At 54.0% G+C, this 24,057-nt stretch overlaps 9 non-coding genes across 9 annotated transcripts; 4 read left to right on the forward strand and 5 right to left on the reverse strand.

Moving 5' to 3' along the window:
- The first annotated feature begins 1,696 nt into the window (after window positions 1–1,696).
- On the forward strand, window positions 1,697–1,768 carry TRNAG-UCC (transfer RNA glycine (anticodon UCC)). Its single transcript has one exon. It is a non-coding gene; the product is annotated as a tRNA-Gly (tRNA).
- A 3,381-nt stretch (window positions 1,769–5,149) lies between these two features.
- Window positions 5,150–5,223, forward strand: TRNAI-AAU (transfer RNA isoleucine (anticodon AAU)). Its single transcript has one exon. It is a non-coding gene; the product is annotated as a tRNA-Ile (tRNA).
- Window positions 5,224–6,935: 1,712 nt separating this feature from the next.
- Window positions 6,936–7,009, forward strand: TRNAI-AAU (transfer RNA isoleucine (anticodon AAU)). The gene has a single exon. It is a non-coding gene; the product is annotated as a tRNA-Ile (tRNA).
- Window positions 7,010–7,959: 950 nt separating this feature from the next.
- On the reverse strand, window positions 7,960–8,031 carry TRNAE-UUC (transfer RNA glutamic acid (anticodon UUC)). The gene has a single exon. It is a non-coding gene; the product is annotated as a tRNA-Glu (tRNA).
- Window positions 8,032–9,223: 1,192 nt separating this feature from the next.
- TRNAS-GCU (transfer RNA serine (anticodon GCU)) lies at window positions 9,224–9,305 on the reverse strand. Its single transcript has one exon. It is a non-coding gene; the product is annotated as a tRNA-Ser (tRNA).
- A 4,605-nt stretch (window positions 9,306–13,910) lies between these two features.
- On the forward strand, window positions 13,911–13,982 carry TRNAC-GCA (transfer RNA cysteine (anticodon GCA)). Its single transcript has one exon. It is a non-coding gene; the product is annotated as a tRNA-Cys (tRNA).
- A 2,689-nt stretch (window positions 13,983–16,671) lies between these two features.
- TRNAC-GCA (transfer RNA cysteine (anticodon GCA)) lies at window positions 16,672–16,743 on the reverse strand. The gene has a single exon. It is a non-coding gene; the product is annotated as a tRNA-Cys (tRNA).
- A 3,609-nt stretch (window positions 16,744–20,352) lies between these two features.
- On the reverse strand, window positions 20,353–20,434 carry TRNAS-AGA (transfer RNA serine (anticodon AGA)). The gene has a single exon. It is a non-coding gene; the product is annotated as a tRNA-Ser (tRNA).
- A 3,105-nt stretch (window positions 20,435–23,539) lies between these two features.
- Window positions 23,540–23,612, reverse strand: TRNAF-GAA (transfer RNA phenylalanine (anticodon GAA)). Its single transcript has one exon. It is a non-coding gene; the product is annotated as a tRNA-Phe (tRNA).
- Window positions 23,613–24,057: the final 445 nt, after the last annotated feature.

Genomic DNA, 24,057 nt, shown 5'->3' on the forward strand with positions numbered 1-24,057 from the left:
GGAATGGGTGATGGGAGGGATCACTTAATAATTGTCTGTGCTGAGGATTCCCTTGGGAGAATGAAATTGGCTGCTGTCGTGAGACAGGATCCTGGGCTAGTTGGACAACTGGCATGGCCCAGTCTGGCTGCTTTGATTTTCTGTTTGGCTGTTCTTGTCCCCTCTGGGCAAGGGAGAATGGACCCTCCCCCTCATCCTGAAGTGGACAGAAAATTGCCTGTGAAAGGCTAGTGTGGGTGAGCAAAGAGATACATTTCATGTGTCCTTGGTGGTCTAGTGGCTAGAATTCAGCTCTCTCGTTGCTGTGGTTTGGGTTCTGTTTCCAGTCAGGGAAACCAGCCTTCTCCGTATTCATGAAATCTGCCTGGTCTCTGCCCTTCTCCATCATGGGGAGGGCCAGTGGGTGGAGGGAAGGGAGGGGCTGGGGTGCCAGAGGGAGGCTCTGACTGAGAGACACTCCCAGCAGCCAAGCAACAATTCCCAGGCAGCCCCTTTCCTGCTCAGGCAGTATGGGTCATACACATGGATGAATAAGAGCAAACCTGGCTCCCAGAGCACAGTGGGAGCTTGGGGGCTCCTTCCTGAGTCATGGGGTGAAGCATCAAACTAGGCCATGGAGACAGGGAGAGGTTCTCTGAATGGGCCAAGGTTGCCCAGCTCTGCCCCCAGCTCCCTGCCCCACCCACTGTCCAGAGCCCCGACTAGCAAACGCTGACACTGCTGTTAGGTCCAGACCAGAGGGGAGTGTTGAAGGGTTATTTCGGAAGAAGGGTTTTCTCCCCAAATAACTGCATCTAAACGGTGTTTTTTATTTCAAAAGAAAGTATTTCGAAATAGCGCCCGGATGCGATTATGCAAATGTAGCATGGGATATTTAAATCCCGGTTTCATTTACAATTTCGAATGTCTCCATTTGCATCCCTCTCCTGAAAGAGGGTGCAAGTGTAGACATATTTTGGGGTATTGCAACCTCCCGGCACTCACCTAATGTTCCCTCCTCGCTGCCTGAAGACGTTTGGGAGTCCCCCTGCATCTGGGGACCGGCTCCAGGGTGAAGGTCACAAAGCTTCTGGAATCTTCCTTCTCATCCTGGAGCTGCAGGTCATCAGCGTTATCATACTGGAGCTGCAGCTGCTGCTGCCCAGGTGTCTCCATCCCAGACTCCACAACTATCCCTGAAGACAGGGGCTCCTCACACCCCAGGATTCGGTCCAATTCCTCATAGTAAGCACAGTGCTGCGGTGCTTACCCAGCACGGGAGCTGCCCTCACAGACCCTCACATACCTCTGCCACAATTCGTTGACCTTGAGCAGAAGTGCTCGATCTTAGCCCAACGACCAAGAAACAACATTTACAGCAACAAGCACGATAACAGCTCTTGGTCCGGATCCCCGAGCCACACAGAGTATCCAGAAGCCACTTCCCCACCTCTCCCTTTGCTGCTCTAGAGCTTAGCCCAAAGGCCGAGAAACTCTACTCTCCCACCCAACAACCTCTGGGACTCCTCTCCCGCCCGGCTCCTCACACCACGGAGAGTGCAGGGCAGCCACTACCCCAGCATCACCACTCCTGATTTTAGCCAATTGGTCAAGACGTTATGCTTTACCCAAACCAACAGGCACCCTCTGGTCTCCAGCTCGCATCATGGAAGATATGGATTTCCCTCACTAATTTTGCCACTGAACAGTAGCCATGGAATTGGTGGCATAGTGGTGAGCATAGCTGCTTTCCAAGCAGTTGACCTGGGTTCAATTCCCAGCCAATGCATGCTGGAGAGGGAGCATCCAAGTTCCTTACTGACCTCTTACTTTAACCCTGAAAAAACAGGTACAAATGGGTCCTGCATCTATAGGCTGCCACTCACCACTTTTCATCCTGAGAGTATGCACAGTAAAGGGTGCTTCCCTGACATACCCCTGCGGCAATTCCTTGACCTTGGTTCTGACTTGGTCTAGGATGCAGTCTAGGAAAGGAAGGAGGTGGCCTTTCTTTGCAAGACCATTGGCCATTCGGCCATAAATGTCTGCATTCCTCCGCATGGACTGCAGGGACTCCTCCTCCGACCACAGCTTCAAGAGGGTCTTTATCTGTGGCCCAGACAATGACAGTGCCTGGCGTTTGCTGCCCCTTGCTTGATTTGATTCCCAGCCAATGCAAGGTGGGAAGGGAACAGGCAGCCTTCTGGGGGAGATCTTATTTAGCCCTGAACAACAGGAACAAGGGGGTCCCACAGCCAAGGGCTCCCTCTCACCGCTTTTTGTGGGGAGCAGCTCAAACACCCTGTAGTGTGTAGTCTCAGATTGCCCCTGTCCCACCGGGCTGTTGTCATGGACCATCTATGAGGTCACTGCCTCTCAACCAATGAGCTGAGGTGCTGCACAAGGCCCTTGTGATGTCACTGCTGCCTTGCAGGGCTCATGTCCTGCCCCTGGCCAACCCTTTGGCCTGTTTGAGCTGCTCCTCCTGTATCACCGCCTCACTCAGGGTATGTCTGCACTACAAAAGTAAACAGGGTCTCAACCACTGTTTCCAATACAGCCAGCTGAAAGGGGAGAGCAGTCCTAGGTGTGGGCACACTCCTTCAGTTGTGTAGCCCTGCAAGATAATCAGCTGTTGATATGGAAATACAGCTCATGCTGGGCTGGGAAATGAATCCGGGCTGTGGCTATGTAAATCCAGTTCAGCCAGTGCTATAGGCCTGATGGAGGATCGGTTGTGAGAATGGAATTTGGAGTATTGTAACTAATTTGGCTGTGGTGGGGTCACAAACCATTTTATCTCTAACTGTAGGAATTGTAAAATATGACACCAGTGCTTGCAGGAGAGACACTGTCATTGAAAAAAGTCTGGGATGGACGAGCCTTCCCCTTCCAGACTCAAGTGGAGTGGACTCTGGGTGTGGGGGGAAGGAGCGTGAACCATCAGGCCACATGTCCTCCAACCATGAGCTATGAGACTGGTTCATCTTGTCTCTCCCTCCCCCACTGCCCATTCTAAGGATAGACCTAGAACAGACTCCTTAAGGAATCTCTTTGTTATTTCGAAATATTATTCCAGTGGGGGCTGGAATCTTTCGCGCAGCCTAGGTGGGGGGCCAAGAGCTGAAATCACCAAGGAAACTGACAAAGAACTGAAATCACTGGGTTTGGGGCAGAGCCAGACCTATCCCCATCATAGAAGCAGCAGCTGGCAGGAGCAAGCAGCCAACAGGGCGGCCAGTAGGGGTAACAGCAGATAGCTGGTGGATGGCCTATAGGAACAGTGGCAGGTGGCCAGCAGGGTGGTTAGTGGGAGTGGCCAGCAAGTGGCCAGTAGGAGCAGCGGTGAGTGGCCAGTAGAGTGAGTGAGAGGCATCCTATGTCCCGCCCCCCACCAAGAGTGGGAGGTGAGCTCTGAAAATCACTTCTAAGCTTTTATCTGCCCTGAGCAAGGGCAGCAACTGTGAGTGGGGCATGGCGAAAGTTTGGGCATGTGAGTGGGACACATACATTGCTGGACTTACATTGCTGGCAAAGGACATTGCTCAATCCACTTGAGCAGGGACTTACTTGGGGGTTGGTTCTGAACCCTGCTTGTGGTATTTTCCCAGGCTAATGCCACGTTATTTCTCGCTCTCTTTCATTAAAAGTTTCTTTTCTACATTCAGACTCTGTGATGGCAAGTGGGGAAGCATCAACTCCCTGAGGTGCCTGGGAGGGTGTGTGGATTTCCCTGGCTACTCAGTGGGAGCTCAAGCCAGTTTTGTGTGAGATGGACAAAAAGGAACCCCTGGATATTGAACCCAACCCTGGCTACTGCCTGCACTACCTGGCAGAAGGGTTACACTAGCCAGGGGAGTAATCAAAACACAGTCCTTACTGTCAGCAGGATTTGAACCTGCAGCAGAAAACCCTATGGCATTTGTAGTATAACACCTTAACCACTCAGCCATCACAGCTGTAAAAAAATGCAGCATTCCTAAGGCCAGGGGAAGTGGTAAATAATCCCAGTGCCCAGGCCTGATGTCACCTGCCCCACAGAATTCACACAGCAAACCTGGCTCCCCGAGCACAGGGGGAATTTGGGGGCTCTTATCTTTTAGGCCACACAGCCTTGGCCTATTTAGGGATGGACATTTTGAAGTGTGTAAGAAGGGAGCAGTCTAGCTAGTCCCCCCCCCCCCCCGCTTTGTTCTTCCAAAGCCGGTTGGGTGGGGTGGGGTGGGGCTGGCTGTGGGGAGGCAGAGTCCTGTGCCTGTCTCAGGGCATCTCAGGGAGGCTCCTTGCTGCCCAGGAGAAGAAGGGGGCTCTGGGTGGAAGGAAAACAAGCAAAGCTGGTCCCAGTGGGCATGAGCTGAGGCTCCAGTTCAGCCTAATTGAGTCACTGCAGGCTCATGTGGGTCCCATGGTGTAAGGGGCAGCACTCAGACTCCGAATCCTGTGAGCTGAGTTCAAATCTCAGTGAGACTTGCTGGGGCTGGGTTGGTTGCTGCAAAACCTTCCAACTTTATGAGTTTTGGGCTCCTTATCTACAGGCTCCCCAGAGAGAGAGTATTGTGTCCGATGCCCCCTGGAGCTCAGTCTGATGCTATGGTCTGCCTGGCTGAGATGGGCTGGGCCCTAAAACTTAACCTGCCTGGAGCTTGCTGCTTACCCTTGTGGTCTCTTGTGTGCTCCCCAGGAGCTGCCAGGCTCTGACTCTTGCCCCCCTGGTGCTAACAGGTGCCCCCCTCTAAACAATCTTTTAAATGGGTCTTTCTGGTCCCTCTCAGGGTGTTTTTCTCCTCAGCAGCAGCGCACAAGAGAGAAGCTGTTGCCAGTGGCCCTGCAAGACAAGATGAGCTTTGCCTGCCCCCCTCAGCCTGACTTGTTACTTGGTCCCATTCCTGCTTCTCTTCCCAGTGGCCAAAAGGGGCTGCGGCTGCTGCTGACAGGGAAGAAGCTGGGAGGCAAGGTGCTGGCAGCAAGAGATTCTGGCTGCCTCTTTGCCCTGGGTCTGCCGGCCACCAGCCACCTTGACCAAACCTCAAACCAGCTGGACTAGTGAGCCCACGTCACAGTGAGTCGCTAGTGACCCTTTCAGAGAAGAGCCATTGGAAGCTTCAGAGACATCCCTGCAGCTGCCGGAGGTGCCTTTCTGAAAGGGCCATTTGTAAACTCAGCTCCTGAAGGCCAGCTAGCTCAGTTGGTTAGAGCATGGTGCTAATAACACCAAGGTCATGGGTTCAAGCCCCATGCTGGCCACACAGTTGTTTGCTGTGGTGACTACTTCTGTCCCTGCCAACCACACACTTTAGCTGCCAGCTATGGACAGAGAAGCAGAAACAGGCAAAAGGCTGAGAGCTTTGCAGGACTCAGGCCAGAGAACTGGTAGTAGGAGGCTCCAGCCTGCACAGCCCCAGTGGCTAAAAGGGCCTTGGCCTGGCCTGCTTTCTCCAAGAGTAGGCAAAACTCTTCTCTTCCCTCCATTGTCCCCAGTGGGGTGACCTGATGCCCAAATTCCTGCTGCTGCAGTGACTGCTCCGAGGCTCTGTATGTCCAGGAAACTGGGACCATGTGCCCAGCCCACAGCGCTGCTGCCAACCACCTGGTCACCTGCTTCAGTGGCCCAGCAGCCCCTCCCCCAAACCTGCTCCTGCTCAAGGCCCCCCTGAACCCACCCAGGCTCCTGCTCCTCTGACTCTGCACTAGCCAGCCCACATCTCAGTGAGTCGCCCGTCGCCCCATCAGAGACGAGCTCGTGGCAGCGGCAGAGACGTCCCTGCAGCTGCCTGTGGGGTCTTTCCCAAAGGGCCCCTCGTGGGCTGCTGGCTCAGCTGGTTAGAGCTTGATGCTGATAACGCCCAGGTCGTGGGTGCAAGCCCCATGCTGGCCACAGGGGTGTCTGGTTTGGTGACCTGCCTTTGTGTAGCTGCCTGCTATGGACAGGGAAGGAGAAAGAAGCCCTGGGAGGTGAAGCAGCGGGAGTGAAGCAAGGAGCAGAGTGTCAGCTGCCAGCCGAGAGTCACAGGTGCCCTCTGCCTCCTGGGACCGCCCCTCCCTGAGCTGCCAGCCCCCTGTCTCTCACCGTGCGCCCCGTGGGGAGTCCACTCGCTCTCCCATTGCCTGGCGGTGACAGAAGCGATGGAGATGGGTCCCAGGGAGCAGAGTTGCCCCCCTGGGAAAGTGCCGGCTACACAGGGGGAGAGGCAGCGGCTCCCTCCACATGGTCTCCAGCCGGCTCCCTGGGGCTGGGGCCTTGGCTGATTCCTTGCTGGCCTAACGAGAGAGCTCATTGCCCCATCTAAATGAACTCCTCACAAAGCCGATTGGCTGGCTGAGAATGCCACTCAAGGGCACAATCACTCAGTTCCCTGGCATGCCCTGAGTGATGGAGCTGACTGACGGGAGGACGGGAGGTGTCAGTGGAGCAGGTCAGAAGCCCAGCCCCGTCTCCTGTCACTGGAGAGATGGCCCTGTGCAGGGATATGAGAGTATCCCAGGGATGTTCCTCACAGCCCAGGAGAAGAAGGGGGCTCTGGGTGGAAAGAAACCAAGTAAAGCAGGTCCTAGTGGGCATGAACTGGGCACCAGTTTGGCCCAGTTGATTGAGGGGTGGTTGGTTTCATGGGCAGTGCTCAGGACTCAGAAACCTGCAAAATGAGGCCTCTTTCCTGCCTCCCTTTCCAGGCTGACCCAGTGGCCGAAAGGGGCTGCGGCTGCTGCTGGCAGGGAAGAAGCTGGGAGGCAAGGTGCTGGCAGCAAGAGATTCCGGCTGCCTCTTTGCCCTGGGTCTGCCGGCCGCCAGCCACCTCGACCAACCCTCAAACCAGCTGCACTAGCCAGCACACGTCACAGCGAGTCGCTAGTGGCCCTGTCAGAGAAGAGCCATTGGCAGCTGCAGAGATGTCTCTGCAGCTGCCTGAGGCGCCTTTCTTGAAAGGGCCACTGGTGAACTGTGGAACTGCACTTTCGTAGGCCGGCTAGCTCAGTTGGTTAGAGCGTGGTGCTAATAACGCCAAGGTGATGGGTTCAAGCCCCATGCTGGCCAGAGTGGTGTTTGGTTTGGTGACTTCCGTTCCTTTAGCTGCCTGCTATGGACAGGAAAGCAAAACGAAGCAAAAGGCTGAGAGCTTTGCAGGAAGCAGGGCAGAGATCTGGTAGGGGGAGGCTCCAGCCTGCACAGCCCTAGTGGCTAAAAGGGCCTTGGCCTGGCTTCCTGTCCCCAAAAGCAGGGGACCTGATGCCCAAATTCCTGCTGCTGCAGTGGCTACCTCAAGGCACCAGGTGGGGGGCAGGCTCTGGAGCCCAAGCCACACGGGGAGACTCAATGTGACCGGGAGGCCTGGAGTGTGTGAGCCCTGCACAGAGGCTGCTGCTGGGGGCCTGCTTCAGTGGCCCAGCAGCTCATGTTCCCCTGAACCAGCTTCTCCCCCTGGAGCCACCCCCCAGCGCTGCTGAGGCCCCTGACATGAGGCAGTGGGACCATCAGAGGAAGGTGCCAGCCTTAGCCCTTCCTCCCAGCCTCCACCCCCCTCCCAGGGTCTTTCCTTAGCCCCTCCCTGGTTCTACATTCCCCACATAAAAACCAGAGAGTTTGTTCTTTCAACAGGGAAAAGTCCTGATTGTGTTACCAGCGGGAGGGGGAGACACAGAGGGCAAAAAATGAGGAGTAAAGTTATTTGGAACCAAGGGGCTGGGTTTAAACTACTGCAGAAAAAAGGACTCTGCCCCTGGAGCTGCCCTGTCCTCTCCAGAGCCCTTAGGCTGGCACTGGGGAGGCCTGAGTCCAGACAGTGCCCAGCCAAGGGGGAGGGAAGGGCTGGGGGATGTTCTGAAAGGCTGCTGGCACCATTAGACCCTTTTTTTAGCAGTGAGGGAGAGGTGGGAAAGGGGCCTGAGTTAACCTCTTGGGTCACAGCTGCTGTAACATGTGGCAAGAAAGTTAACTAAGGCCATGAAAGTTGACTATGGAGTTGTTTGGTAAAAGTTGCCAGGGGCTTCCCTGAGTGGGAATTGAACCCAGGCCACAGCAGTGAAAGTGCTGGATCCTAACCACTAGACGATCAGGGACACATAAAGCCTCTCTCCTTGCTCACCTACACTAGCCTTTCACAGGCCATTTAATGTCCACTTCAGGATGCGGGGAGGGTCCATTCTCCCTTGCCCAGAGGGGACAAGAACAGCCAAATAGAACATCAAAGCAGCCAGACTGGGCCATGCCAGTTTGCCAGACCAAATAACTAGCCCCCCCCACTCTGGAGTCTCTGCCTCTCATGGGCCTTCTCATCCTCAGGCTCCTCTTTGTCTCCAGAAAGACCCTGCTCTGCTGCAGCCACCTCCCTCCGGCTGTCACTTCTAGAGCAAAATGCATCCCCTTCATTCTGACTTTGTACACCTGGGGTTTTAGCACTCAGAGCTGCACCTGACACCAGCATTGGCTAGTGAGGGGTCTGAACAGCTTCTGCAGAGAGGGAGAGAGAGAGACAGCCACTGTGGAGCATCCTTGCCAACTGTCTCAGAAAGCAGAGGAATGTAAATTCTTTGTCAGGTGGGACAGTGCCAGAGACAGAAATTCACCTTCTAACTGTCCCTTCTTCAACTTTAGCTCCTGATTAAGCCCCTTTGAAGAAGCCAGATACACAGGAAGGGCTGATCACACCCCTCTGAAAATCAGCTTTCCATGGGTATCTGTAGCTGGCTCCAAGTCATGGGACTTGACATCTCGTCTCCCTCCCGAAACCAGGGAAGTGTCTCCCACCGCTGCAGCCTCCTGAGGCTCTATGGCCGTGTCTGTACAGCAGGGACGGCAACACTCACAGCCCCACAGGAGGGCCCCTGGCCTAGCAATGTGGCCCCCTGAGCAGCCTCTGATGTTCCCTGCGTGAGCCCCAGAACCAGCCCTGAGTGACAGGGGCAGAGGGGGAGCAGCTCACACATGCCAAGGGGCTGGCCAGGGGCAGGACATGAGCCTGCCAGGCAGCAGTGACATCACAAGAAACTTTTGCAGAACCTCAGCTCATTGGCTGGGAGGCAGTGACCTCATAGAGGGACCATGGCAACAGCCAGGTGGGACATCTCAGAGACCCCCCCATGGCCTGGCTGCCTGGAATCTCCTTTGTGAGGTTTCCCCTTGAGGGCAGAAGGGATTGAGGGTCTGAGCTGGGAGTGTCTCTGTGGAGATTTCCCCTGTGGGGCAGGCAGGGTTGCAGGAGAGGCTGGCACTGAACCTCTGAGAGAGGCAAGAGGACAGGCTGCGAACACCTGATGAGGATGGGATTTGAACCCATGCATGCAGAGCACAATGGATTAGCAGTCCATCGCCTTAACCACTCGGCCACCTCATCTGAGCTGTTACAATTTGCTTCAAATCACCTGAAGTCAGCACTTCAGGGAACCTTTCTGCCACTTGCTGACTGGCCAAGGACACCCAGGGCGGGAAGGTTTTGGCTTTTCACAATGTTCCCTGGGCTGTTGTACAAAGCTCAGTGCTGGTAACAAACCCAAACACCCCTGGCTACATCTACCCTGTTTTGTGCAAAAGGTCTTGCCCAACAGTGTGTCCACACTGCCATGTGCTGTTGCACAAGAGAAGTGCTTTTCTGTAAAAGCAGCCATGGCAGTGTGGACGCTTTCCTGCGCAGGAAAGCTCTGACGGGCATTTTAGATATACGGCTTTCTTGAGCAAGAAACCCCTGTTGCCCGTCCACACTGCCTCCTTGTGGACGAGTTCTTGCACAAGAGGGCTTATTACTCGTGGGGAGAGCAATAACTTCTGTGCAAGAAGCCCTGTTGTCTGATGCTGCACTATAAATTTACTTGCGCAAAAATGTGCCTTCAGTGTAGACGCTCTGCAAGATTTTACACAAGAGCAGTTGCTCTTGCACAAAAAGCCTGCAGTGTAGACGTAGCCCTGCAGTGTAAACACAGCCTGAGAGACACGAGGAAATGAAGTGGCCAGAGCCTCCCCTCAGCAGGCTGGCCCTCAACAGGACGGGCACGTCTACACAGCACCCTCACCTCGAAGTGAGCTGTGCAGTGTGAGCGGCTGCCCGGGACCCCAGGGGAAGGTCTGTGGGGAGTTTCCAAGGCAACAACAGCTACAAAGTTTCATAATCTACACTCACGTGACTGTGATTTATTCCTCCACTGGCAAGTGTCTCTGAAGGGATGAGAAATGCAGGGCCCAGGTGCACGGAGCCGGGTCACATTCTCCTGCCTGAGTCTCAGTCCTGGCTGAAGCCTGGCTACAGAGAGAAGAGGCCAGTGCAAACAGCCCCATGGCAGCGAGGTAGTCAGTAGGTAAGTGGGTGGGTGGTGCAGGGAGCTGGGGGCAGAGTTCAGCTCTAACTCACTAGGGGTGCATCCCATAGTTCAAAATAATCAATGTGCTACAGGCAGTCCCCGGGTTACGTACAAGATAGGGACTGTAGGTTTGTTCTTAAGTTGAATCTGTATGTAAGTCGGAACTGGCGTCCAGATTCAGCTGCTGCTGAAACTGATCAGTTTCAACAGTGGCTGAATCTGGACGCCAGTTCTGACTTACATACAGATTCAACTTAAGAACCCCAGGCATCCCCAAGTCAGCTGCTGCTGAAACTGATCAGCGGCTGATTGCAGGAATCCCGGGGCAGGGGCTTCCTGTAGTCAGCCACTGGTCATTTTCAGCAGCTGCTGACTTGGGGACACCTGGGGCAGAGCAGCTGGGGTGCTGCTGGGTTGGTCCAGTGGCGCCCAGAGCGGCGCTACGGGACCAACCGGCAGCACCCCAGCTGCTGTACCACAGGCGTCCGGAGCAAAGCCGCGGAGCACGGGGGCAGCGGGACAGCCCAGATGCGCCGTGGCTATCCTGCTGCCCTCGGGCTCCGCGGCTTTGCTCTGCTCTGCTCCCTGTCCCCCTGGTCTGCAGACCAGGGGGAGGGGGAGCAGAGCAGAGCAAAGTGGCAGAACACGCGGCCAGCTGACAGCCCAGACGCATCTGGGCTGTCAGCTGGCCGCGTGCTCCGCGGCTTTGCTCTGCTCTGCTCCCCGTCCCCCTGGTCTGCAGACTGGGGGGAGGGGGAGCAGAGCAGAGCAGAGCAGAGCAAAGCCGCGGAACACGCGGCCAGCTGACAGCCCAGACGCATCTGGGCTGTCAGCTGGCCGCGTGCTCCGTGGCTTTGCTCTGCTCTGCTCTGTTCCCCCTCCCCCTGGTCTGCAGACCAGGGGGAGGGGGAGCAGAGTGGAGCACGCGGCAAGCTGACAGCCCAGACGCGTCTGGGCTGTCAGCTGGCCGCGTGTTCCGCCGCTTTGCTTCCTTTCCCTGGTCTGCTGGAGACCAGGGAGAGGAAGGGCCCCGTTCGTAACTGCGGATCCGACATAAGTCGGATCCGCGTAACTCGGGGACTGCCTGTATTTTGAAATAGCTTATTTTGTAATTTGGGGCTGGCTACACAGCACTTCGAAATAAATCCACATGCAGGGACGTCGGAATAGCGAGCCTGTTATAGCTTGAAATAAGGGGCTTGCTCTTAAGACGCGTCAGTGTGATATGAGCACCATGTCCTAAACCTCCGAGCTAGCCGACCCACAGGTGTGAGTCTCACAAGTAGCACTCGCAGGGATGTTGTGGGCTCTCGAACAAGGTGGGTGAGGCAGCAAAGCCTTTTACAGGCAGAGGAATTAGCTCAAGTGGTAGAGCGCTTGCTTAGTATGCGAGAGGCGGTGTGATTGATGCCCACATTCTCCAATTACAGCTCTGTCCTTTAATTTCAGTGGCCCCCTCCCTCTTCTTACCTTCTCTCCCAAAAGAGACAGACCTCCCAGTGGCAAAGCAGAGAGTGGAGAAATCCAACTCACCAGCCCATCAGGCTCTGGGGTGCAATGGAAAGCATGTTCGACTTCTAAGCTGTAGTGGTTAATGTGAGTCCAGCAAGACATTCAAAAGCTGTGGGTTCAAGTCCCACCAGAGTCACTTTAGCGGCTTCCTAATTTCCAGGATGCAGCTTTTACAGACCAGTCAATCCTTAGGCTGACACTGGGGTGGGCTGGCATCCAGGCAATTCCCAGTAAGGGTGGAGGGAAGGGCTGGTCCTTGGGGTTAGGGCTGGGGGTTGTTCTGAAAGGACCATTTTGTCCCTCCCTGTCTCCTACTAGTGCTGAGCAACACTCAGGCTGTGACACGGCTGCCAAACATCCTGGACAGTTAATAATGAGCCAGACGGGTTTGTTGGCAGCTCAGTGTGCGGAGCCTTAGATGAAACATTTAAAGGTCCCTGGTTCAATCCCAGGCTTTGGCATGTCTCTCGGTGCAGCAGGGCCCTCTCTGCTCCCCTTATCATGCTCGTGCCCTGTGACATCCCCTCATCCACATCCCCTCATCCATCCTGGCAGCAGCCCCCCTTTGCTTCTAAACCTCCCTCAGAGTGGCTGCGTCTGCTTCCTTGGCTAAAGTCCCCTCTCCCTGTGCATGTGGCTGGCAGGGATTGCTAGAGGGATCCATTTACATGTAGCTTCACTGAAACCCCCCTCATTGGCCTGCGCCCAGGTCAGTCCATGTGTGTTAAAGGGCCTCAGGGAGCACAGAGCAGAGGGATCCCCTCGACACAAACACACAGTCCCAGCCCCAAGCCTCTCCCAGATCCTGTGCCCTGACTTCTCTACCCTCCCACATCCTCACCCCTGCCCTGAGCCCTCACACACTCCCCAAATCCCTGCCTTGAGCCTCCCACACTCCACATTTTAATTTCTTACAGGTACTGTCCTATCACAACCCCTCCCCCCACTTCCTGCCTTGAGCCTTCCCCTCCCTCCTGCCCAGCCCAAGGGGTGGTGCCCAATAGAACAGGCCCTGTGAGAAATGTGTCACTTTCACCCCTGGGAGCAGCTCAGCCAGGCAAAGGGGTGCCTGGGGCAGGACATTAGCCCTGGAGGGCAGGGGTGGGTGTGGCAGTGACATCACAAGGGCCTTTTGCAGCCCCTCAGCTTATTGGCTAATGGAGGTTGGGAGGTGATGACCTCACAGAGAGTCCATGACAGCGGCCAGGTGGGACAGGCTACAGGGCAGGGGTCATCTCAGAGACCCCCCCATGGCTTTGCTGCATGGAGTCTCCTTGAGATCTGCCCTTGAGGCCTTTTTGGAGCCTTCTCCTTTCCCAGGACTAACTGACCTAGAAGGCCGACGTCTCTGTGGAGAAGGGAAGAGCTTCCAAGAAGACCATTGTACATGAAGCAGCGGAATTAGCTCAAGTGGTAGAGCGCTCGCTTCGCATGTGAGAGGTAGTGGGATCGATGCCCACATTTTCCAATGATGGGAGAAATTTCCAATTTTTCTTTTTACCAGCAGAGCCATCCAGGGGGCTAAGTGGCTCCAGAACCCCCTCTCCCCCCCGGCCCCGGTCCCCACTTCCTACTTGCTCTCCCCAAAAGCCAGCCACACTGAGGCAGAGAGCTGCTAGACACCAACCCTCGTGGGACAGACAGTGGCAGAAGCACTGGAGGTAGGTTGCAAGCGGGGCAGAATTAGCTGCATTGGAAAAGTGCTGCCTTTGCACATGAGAGGTAGCAGGATTCACTCCCATCTTCTCCCACCGGCTCGCTGGTGCTGAGGGGCCGGCCCCTTTCCTGCTGCCCCAACTCTTATTCCCACAATGCGCTTGTGCATGGGCCGCTGGTCTTTCTGCCAAGGTGCGTGGCTGGGAGCCAGGACTCAGAACCCTTCCTAAAATTATACAAATCCCTGCCCCCCACGAGTCTCTGTTCCACTCACACTGTCTGGCTGCTGCCCACATGGAGCTCAGGGGCCAGGTGGGTGACTTGCCTTGCAGCTGTGACAGCATCAGACCCCTGCCACCCACCTGCTCAGTGTGGAGACCAAGCCCAAGGGTGGCACCTGGGATGTGAGTTACACAAAAGCCTCTTGTCGCTTGTTCCTTGTCCAGTTCCCAACATTGGCTGCAGATGACAATTTCTGTGGGGGTGTAGCTCAGTGGTAGAGTGTTTGACTGCAGATCTAGTGGTCCTTGGTTCAAATCCAAGTTCCCTCTTGGAAAATTTCCTTCTAGTGGAAATATTTTCCTTTCCAGTTCCATCACACTCTGGCTTTACAGTGCTTGAGGTTCTTGACATTAATAAGAACCCTTAATGCAGAGCTACTCAACTTTGGAAGCCCTGGTGGCCACAATGAATGGCATTTAACCAGGATGGACAGGGCAGGTGTCCCTAGTTAGTGTATTCCAGGAGTTGGGAATGGGTGACGGGAGGGATCACTTAAGTGTCTGTCCTGAGGATTCCCTCGGGACAATGAAATTGGCTGCTGTTGTGAGACAGGATCCTGAGCTAGTTGGCAACTGGCATGGCCCAGTCTGGCTGCTTTGATGTTCTGTTTGGTTTCTGTTCTTGTCCCCTTTGGGCAAAAGAGAATGGACCCTCATCCTGTGAAAGGCTAGTGTAGGTGAGCAAAGAGGCATGTGTCAGGTGTCTCTGGTGGTCTAGTGGCTAGGATACAAAACTCTTGCTGGTCTGGTCTTATTCCCACTCAGGGAAACTCAAGGAAACCAGCCAGATGTTTCACATGGCCACTGTCTAGTCATTTTTCTCACCTCATTGTCTCATGTTACAGCAGCTGTGACCGAAGAGGTTACTTCAGGCTCCTTCCCACCTCTCCCTCACTGCTAAGGCAACAGTTGCCATTTTCACATGGGGCAGAGCTGGGTGACTCAAACTGCCCCTTCTCTCTCCTGCATGGGCAGCACTACAGGAAGAGGAGCTGACACTCTGCTCCATGCTTCTTTTTTCACCTCTCAGGGCTTTGTTCTCCTTCCTTGTTCATAGCAGGTAGGTACACAAAGGCAAGGCACCAAACCAAACAGCCTTGGTGCCAGCATGGGGCTTGAACCCATAACCTTGGCATTACTAGTATCAAGCATTAAACACCCAAGCCAGCCTCCCCACAAGAGATCCATTGGAAAAGACACTACAGACAGCTACAGGGATGTCTCTGCAGCTGCCAAGGGCTTTTCTCTGATGGGGTCACTAGTGACTCACTGTGATGTGGGCTGGCTAGTCCAGCTGGTCTGAGGCTTGATCAAGCTCATCTTGCCCTACAGGGCCACTGACAACAGCTGCTCTCTTGTGTGCTGCTGTGGGGAAAAGCTTCCCTGACAGCTGCTGAACTAGCTTGGTGGGGGACAGTGTTAAACTGAAGATTTAAAGGTGTCTGGTTCATTTCCTGGCTCTGGCAGGAGACCTTTGTTTCTGGGGCTGAGCTGTTGGTTGGGTCCTCTGTAGAGAACCTGTCTGTCCCCCCTAAAAGGGCCTTGCCTGCTCTGCCTCATCCAGGGGAGGGGAAAAGAACTCTCCTTAGAAGTAGAGTCAAACCAGCCACCTAGGGGCAGCTGCTCCAGTCCTCTGCTCTATAAGCTGAGCTATGGAGGGGCCTTTTGGGGCTGCTTCTCTGTCCTGGTATCTCTGTCCACAAGGGCAGGAACAGAATCCTGGAATCACCTTCTGCCCAGACTCACCCCCTTGGGAATGGCTGGTTGCAAAAGGTGAGGACAGACGGTCTGTGCCCATCTGCCAGTAGCTCCTGGGGTGGGGGGCAGGGCTTTGTGTGTTGGTATCACACGTGACATCACAATGCCCCGATGCACATGGCTTGACACCCCCTCCTGGAGCAGCAGCAGGCTGGGAGGGCGGCGCGCTGGGATGGAACAGGCTGTCAAGCCTCTTTGGCTCCTGCCATCTGCTGCTACATGGCACCACATTTTGGAAAACCCTGTTCTCTGGACACGTCCCTTCTGCCTCGTAGAAAGAGCGTCCTCTTCAGTCTGGACGTGGCACTGAAAGAAGTAGAAGGAGATTGACAGGGGATGGGGAGAGTGTCTCAGGGGTTTGTTGCTTTGGTTAGAGGTGTGGCCAAAACACAGGCCTCATTATGAGCAGAATTTGAACCTGCGCAGGGAAACCCTATTGGATTTCTAGTCCAACACCTTAACCACTCAGCCATCACAGCTGTGAGCTCAGCAATGCTTGGGCAACAGCAAACAAAAGGTCTGAGGGCCACATAGTCGTTCCCTTCGGTGGGGCCCTGTTAGTCTGTAGCTGTGACAGGTGAAAAACCAGCAAATGGTCCTAGAACGAGAGAATCCTGCCTTGTGTCCGTGTTTGCTGTCCCAGAGCGCGGACCCATGGCTAAGCTGGCCCAGGCACCTGCCAGGTCCGGGGGAGGTGAGGGAGGCAGCCCCCAGTGGTGCCTGGCCAATGTGTCTGCTCCTCCCACCATCCCTTCTTATGTAGCTGGAGTCGGCTTCCTGCAGTTGAGCTTGGCCATGTCCCCGCAGCAGGAAACCAAAGGCAGCAAGAGCAGATTTCTTGTCGCTAGTCAGGTTCTCTCTGGTCTTAGTTGGACTCACTAAACCGAACTCCAGAAGGTTGACGGCAGCCCGTCCTCCCCAGCTGGGTGTGGTTCTTTTTCTTCTGCACAGCCCAGCCCATAGAGACCAAGGACGTGCCAATGGGCATCTACATCACACCCTTGTTGAATTGCTGGAAACGCAAACCAGACACACAGCGGGTTAGAGCTGGTTCCAGCTGAGGAACAGGTTTGCCTGGTTTATGTGTATTGGTGTGAGAAAACATTAACGGTTTGTATTCATTTAAAGAGTCCACATACAACAGAAATCCAGGATGTAATAGATCTGGAGAGGTAAATGTTTATTAAAGGAAGACTTCCTAAGGGAGCACTTGGATTTGAACCAAGGACCACTTGATCTGCAGTCAAGAACTCTGCCACTGAGCTACACCCCCACACGAAACAGACACTTGTAGCCCGTGTTGGGCACTGGGCAGGGAATACGAAGCTTTTGTGTAACACACATCTCAGGTGGGATGAACCCTCACTGAGCCCAGACTGTGATGGACGCTAACGAGGAATTTGTCCTGAAAGCAGCAGAGCTGGGACAGGACACAGGTTCTGTCTACACAGAAAAGTTATTTTGGAATAATGGCCATTTAGAATAACAATGCCAAAGTCTGTGCAGCAATTCCGTTAATGTGAAATGATCTGAAGTAACAGACGGCTTATTCCAACTTCTGTAAACCTCATTCTACAAAGAATGACATCTATTCCCAATTATCTATTTCAGAATAGATGCTTCTCTTCTGCTATTTCAAAATGGCCCCTCCCTAGGCCCATTCTAAGTTATTTCTACCAGGGCTCTAAATCGAGATAGCTCATCTACATTAGCGGAGCCTGACTCGGACTCATTCTGAAGTTTCCCTGCAGTGTAGACGTGCTATTTTGAAATCACTTTTCAAGAATAGCTTATTCCAAAATAAATGTGCCGTGGAGATGTAGCCAGAGAGTCCTGAGAGATGAAACTGTTGGTCTATGTCTACACTCGTGGCTTCTTGCACGAGTAATATGCAAATGAGGCTAAGCATGGAATCTTGCTGACCCTCATTGGCATACCTAATGAGCCACCATTTTTTTCAGAAGAGGCCCTGGCTCAAGAAAGAGCGTCTACACTGCCCCTTCTTGCGCAAGAAAAACGCTCTTGCGCAATGCCGTTCTTCCTGAAAAGTAATAGATGTAACTCCTTCTTGCACAAAAGCCTCTTCTGAAAAAAATGGTGGCTCATTAGGTATGCAAATGAGGGTCAGCGAGATTCCATGCTTAGCCTCATTTGCATATTACTCGCACAAGAAGCCGCGAATGTAGACATAGCCTTGGTGGGAAGCCAGGAGAGCAGAGCCCAGCCTGAGACCTGAATGTCCCAGGTCCCGAGCAAAGCCTGTATATGTAGGTCCCATGGTGTAAGAGGCAGCACTCAGGGCCTTGAATCCTGCAATCTGAGTTCAAGTTTCTGTGGGACCTACTGGGCTGGTTGCTGTGAGCTCCTAGTGCTCTGTGGGTTTTACATTCCTTGTCCTGAGGTTCCCCAGGGGCAGTTTTACTCCTGTGCTGGGTGTCTGAGGCCCAATGGAGCTTGGTCCCCAGACTGATGAGAGTTGTGATCAGGAGCCTGATGCTCTTCCAGCTGTTGGTCAGGTCATCTGCTCAGCTGGTGCTGGAAGCAACCAGACAGTGTGAGCTGGTCACAGGGGAGATTGGGGGAAGTGTCCTGAGTCCTGGCTGCCAGCCGTGCACCTTGGCAGAAAGACCAAGGGCCCCTGCACAAAGTGCTTTGTGGGAATAAGAGTTGGGGCAGCAGGAAAGGGGCAGGCCCCTCAGTACCAGGGCACGGGCAGGAGAAGATGGGAGTGAATCCTGCTACCTCTGGAGTCTAGCAGCTTTTCACCCTGGCTTTGTGGGAGGCCAAGTAGGAAGGGGCCTCTGGAGGCTCATAGCCCCCTGGCCTGCTGTGTCTGTGGAAAGGGGGGAAGAGGACACATATCTCTCACTGGGGAACAGGGCACATGGATCCCACTCGTTCCTGCAGAAAATGAAACAGGCTGAGCATTTTGCAGAGAACAGGCCAGAGCCCTTCTCCTGTCCCTGGAGAGATGGAAATGGGGCCGTTCCTTGTGGGGAAAGAAGTGGGTGTGTTGGGAGTGGGGTTCGAGTTCAAACCTCTCCACAGACCAGAACCCCACATTAGGGGCAAGAAAGAGCCTTGAGTCAGGCAGTGGAGAACACTTGGCTCCTGTTATGCTGTGATGGGATATTAGTGTAGCGCCCCCTCTCCACCTGGTTACCTTCTTTTAGTGCTTTTAGGCACTCTGAGTTTGCCTTGGCTCCCGCTCCCTACCAGGGCCAGAGTCTGCCCGGCAACCCACAGGGAGTGAGATGCCCCTCCCAGGGGGAAGGAGAGACCATTGTTGAGGGGAGTCTGGAGCCAGCCAGGAAAAGGGGAGGACTGAGTGTGTGGGAGCTAGTAAGCCCCAGGCCTGCATGCAGGGTTCCCCCTGAGAACTAGCCTCTAGGGACCTGAAGGCAGGATCCCTCAGCTGGGTTTATGTCTCCACTGTTGATTCCCAGTTGTGGAGTTTGCTGGGAGGCTTCCCCAGCCAGGCGGAGTTGGCTCCAGCTCCCTGGGTGAGAGGGTCACTGCATGGTCAGCTGGGCTCTAGCAGCAAGTTCAGGGCTGCTGCCTGCTGTGTGGGTCTGGAGGCTGGGCTGGGAGGCTATAGTTTTGAATTTTGGTGCAGTTGTGTGGTCTGCATCTTGAGCCCTGCACCCCTTCACGGTGAGGGGAAATTCTGGGACCGAAGCAGCCTGGTTCCTGCTTAAAGAGGACCCCTGTGAGAAGAGAGCAGCCCCTTTGCAGAGACTGAGTCATCTCTCAACCTGAGGCTCATTCATGGAGTGTGTGAGTGCACCAATTTTTAGTTAGTAAGTCAGGGAATTTGTTTGGGGATTTTATTACCTGCAGCCTATTAAACTGTGGAGGGATTTGCTGCCTTCTCCCATTTGTGAGTCCTTTGGGCTGTACTGGACCTAGTCAGCCCCACTGCTAAACCTCTGCAGAGAAGGATTGTGTGGTCAACAGTCATCAAGGGCCCCAACAAAGTACGCGTACCAACGGGACACTAACTTCATAGTTGCAGGGCACCGGTGACCCTAAAAATAATGTTTTACCCTGTTCTGTTATAATTGTCTCCTGTTTAATATAATTGTGTTTATTATAGTGTATGTGTTTGTGTTATTTTCTGGGAGTCTCCAACTATCTGGCGAATACGTGGGGATTATCCTGGGCTAGAATTTTCCTCCCAAGCTGCCCTGGCAACCCTGCTAGGAAGGAGTGAGGGGGGTGGAGGCACCGCCAAGTACATCAATCAGAAAGAATAAAATTGAGAGGGTGGCGGGATCCAGAAGAACCCAGACCGATCCATCCGAACCTGAAAGGAGATTGGCTCTAAAAGAAGGTAACCAGGTGGAGAGGGGGCGCTACACATGCTTGAACGGCTTTTTTTTTCTGTACATAAACTTGGACAATAATTCTGTTACTAATTCTTTGGCCAAGGCCTGGGGGCAGAGGCAGAGCAAGAGCAAGGAACAAGACACCCCCCCCCCACACACACACACGATACTTCGCTAGACCTTTGCTCCCAACGGGGGGGGGGGGGGAGGCTGTGCGCCTGGGGAGGGGTGACCCACATCATATCCCCAACATTTCTGCAATTAATAGATGGACCTTTGGGGGCAGGCCCAGATGCTCCATCCTCTCACTCAACTCCTATCACACACTAGAGCAGGGCAGCCCCCAGGGGTAGGGCTGAGCCATGGGGTGCTGGGCAAGGGGCAGAGGCTGCAGGAGCTGAGCGTTTCCATAGAGCTCAGGGACCCATAAAGAGGCACCAGGCACCGTGTCTCTCTCGGAAGGCGCAGAAAGGGATTGACTGGGGGCAGGGAGAGTGGCCCAGGGGTTGTGCAGCTTGTTGCCCAGGTTAGGGGTGTGGCCAAAACTCAGGCCTCGCTGTGAGCAGGATTTGAACCTGCGCAGGGAAACCCTATTGGATTTCTAGTCCAACGCCTTAACCACTCGGCCATCACAGCCACAAGTGCAGTAGTGCCCTGGGGCCAGGGAAACTGGTAAATAATCCCAGTGCCCAGGCCTGACTTCACCTGCCTCTCAGAATTGACACAGCAAACCTGGCTCCCAGAGCACAAGGGGGCTAATTTTACAGCACGTCTGGGCCCTGGGTGTTTCTCTGCCTCCTGCTTTCCCCTGGATCTAGCCTGGCCTGCCCCCCTCTTGTCCTGCCTCGGTTGCTCTGTGGCTTCTGAGCCTTCCCTTGGAGCTGTCAGCACCAACCCCTCTGTGCTCAAGGTGCCCAGAGGAGGAAAGGGGATCTGGGCTCCAGTCTGAGGCTCTTCCTGCCTCCTGCTTTCCCCTGGTTCCTGCCTGGCCCTGGGCCTCTTTCCTGTCAACCCCACGGGGGCCAGGGGAAAAGCAGGGGGGCGGGTGCAACAGCCACATTCATGGGCATCAGGTGGCACCACAAGAAACGCTCCCTGTCGGCCTGGCTGGAACATGGCGCCACTTGAGCATGTTGTTAGCACCAGCGTGCTCCCCTGGCCAGTCTGAGCGGGGAGCCAGGGACGGTCCCTGCAAACCTGGGACCATTGGCCAAGGCTGCTGCTCTTGTGTCTGTGCTGGGACCCCCTGGGCCTCAGGAGCGCTAGAGATGTGGGGCAGCTCTGTCCTCCCAGCCTGGGGCTGCCTGTCTGGGTGACGCCCTCACACACTGGCCCCTCCTTCCCCTCCTGGGACAGGGCTCCTGCTGTTCCTTGGCCAGTCAGCCTGGCCTGATGCGCATTCCCTTGAGCACCACGGGGGCAAGAGGCAGAGCCTGGCACCTGCTGGGACCAAACAAGAGGGCATCAGGGGCAGCAGCAAGAAACATGAAACCTCAGCATCCTGCAAGCCCAGGGTCCCAGCACATCCCAGCCACCCACTGAGCAGCAGACACCCAGCGTGAGGTAAGAAACGGTCTCATGAACCTAAGGGGAAGGAAGACAAAGCAGTGGAAGTGGAAGGGTTCTGCAGCCAAACAGTGGCAGGTCCCAATGAGATCTGAGCTCAGCTTGCAGGACTCCCCAGGCCTAAGGGCTGTTCCTTACACCATGGGACCTACACCAACCACCACTCCCTCAGCTGGGCTCAACTGGAGCACCAGCTCATGCCCACTGGGACCAGCTTTGCTTGTTTTCTTTCCACCCAGAGCCCCCTTCTTCTCCTGGGCAGCAAGGAGCATCCCTGGGACACCCTGAGACAGACACAGGACTCTGCCTCCCCACAGCCAGCCCCACCCCACAGGATTTGGCAGAACAAGGGGCAGCAGGGGGGGGGGAATTCTCCTCAACCCCTGAATCCCAGAGATTCTGGTCTGCCTCCCTCAGCTTGGCTTCCATTCCTGCCTTGCTTCCTCCTTGGGCCAGCAGGAAGAGCTGACCCCATACCTAGCCTCCCAGGCACAGGTTGGGCAGCAGGAGCTGCGCTTTCCTGGTCACCAAGGGGAGCTGCAATGAAAGCAGACACTCTGTTTCCACCTGGCTGTGAACCAAGGACCTTTTGCATGTGAGGTAAACATCATACCCACTACCCCACAGAAAGCCACAAAAGTGCTTAAACTTGGCTAACTATTCTGTTACTAACTCTTTTTCCAGCACCATGATGGGGAGGGGAAAACACCTTTTCATGGAAAATTGCTGTGAGCTCTGAGTCTGGCAATTAACCCGTATAATTAGTATAAACAATTAGTAACACACATACTAAATGGAAACAAATCTGCCTACAACAAGTCACAGCTGGAGAGCTCTCTAAAAATATCCTCTCCACGTAGAGCCACAAATGGGATGTTAGAAATTATTTGTAAAGGCCTTGACAATAAGACAGTGACTATCATATTACATCTCTGTAAATCCAGGCTGTGCCCACAACTTGAGCACTGACTGGAAATGTGGTTGCCTTACCGCCCCCCCCCCCCCCCCACCCAAAACCCATACCTTGGCATTGGAAACTTCAGACAAGCACAACAAAAATGATGAAAGGTTTGGATCAGCTGCCACATGAAGAGAGATTGGGACTTTTCATCTTAGAAAGATGGAGACAGAGTGGAAATAAAATAGAGGTCTATAAATCATGGCTGTTTTGAGACTGTAAATAAGCAAAGGTATTTTTCTTGTTCCCATAATAGAAGAACTAAGGGGCTGTGTCTACACTGGCACCCTTTTCCGGAAATGCTTAAAACAGAATAGATTTCGTTATAAGTATTTCCGGAAAAAGAGCGTCTACATTGGCAGGCTGCTTTTCTGGAAAAGCCCTTTTTCCAGAAAAGCATCTGTGGCCAATGTAGATGCGCTTTTCTGGAAAAGAGCTCCGATCGTCATTTTTGCGATCGGGGATTTTTTCCGGAAAAGACTACTGGGCTGTCTACACTGGCCCTTTTCCGGAACAGTGTTCCGGAATCAGGACTTATGCCCGAGCGGGAGCAGCGTAGCTTTTCCGGAATAGTGGCTGATTTTGTACAGTAGAGAGTCGTTGCTTTTCCAGAAATTCAAGGGCCAGTGTAGACAGCTCACAGCTTATTCCGGAAAAGCGGCTGATTTTCCGGAATAAGTGGCCCAGTGTAGACACAGCCGGGATGCGCCATGATATTAGCAGGTTTAAAACAAACAGAAGGAACAATTTCTTCACACAATGCACAGTCAACCTGTGGAACTCCTTGCCAGAGGATGTTGTGAAGACCAGGACTATAAGGGCATGTGTATACTTGGAAACTATTTTGAAATTGCTTAAATCAGCATAATAACTTCCAGTCTAAGAAAATAGAAATAGTGTGTCCTCAGTATGGGGAAGCCTCAGATTTAGTCGGAGGCAGGCTCTGTTAATGTTCATTTCTGGGAATGAAACTAAAATGGAATTAAAAACAGAGACGCAAGGCTGGGAGCAGCTGAAGCCAAGAGCCCTGTTCTACTGTGTCAACAATCTCTGAGGTGACATGAAATCCCCTCTCCCATTTCTAACCCTGAAATATCATCAACTTTATTATGTCATTCCCAGCCTCTTGATACAGCCTTTGAACTCTGACTGCAGATACTGGCCTGCCAGAGATGGAGAGATGCCAAAAGAGACTAAGCCGTATTGACTAAGGCTTCTGCCAAAGCCCGGGATTGAACCAGGGACCTTTAGATCTTCAGTCTAACGCTCTCCCACCTGAGCTACTTTGGCAACTGCTGCAAGCTTTCTGAGGCCCATGTTTCTCTCAGGCATATTTTTCTCTCAGCGGAATACAAGAGAGATGCTGCTGCCAGTGGACCTGCAAGGCAAGATGAGCTTTGCCTGCCCCCCTCAGCCTGCCTTGCACTTGGCCCCATTCCTGCCTCTCTTCCCGGGGTGTCCCAGTGGCTGAACGGGACTGTGGCTGCCAATGCAGGGAAGAAGATGGGCAGGGAGGCCGTGTTCCCTCTGAGATTTTCCATCCATGGGTGGAGTGAGTTTCATAATGTGCACCACTAGTGAGGTCGTTTGCGCTTGTGCGGATGTGGGCTACTGTGGTACCCGCCAGTTATTCACAAACAGCTTAGCTAAATATAGCTTGATAATTGTATAGAAGAAAAATACTGAAACAAGGGATGTCATTCCTGGCCACTTGGTACAGCCTTCAAACTCTGAC

Source organism: Pelodiscus sinensis, chromosome 19, assembly GCF_052426305.1.
Source record: "Pelodiscus sinensis isolate ZL-2025 chromosome 19, ASM5242630v1, whole genome shotgun sequence".
NCBI classification, from domain to species: Eukaryota; Metazoa; Chordata; order Testudines; family Trionychidae; genus Pelodiscus; species Pelodiscus sinensis.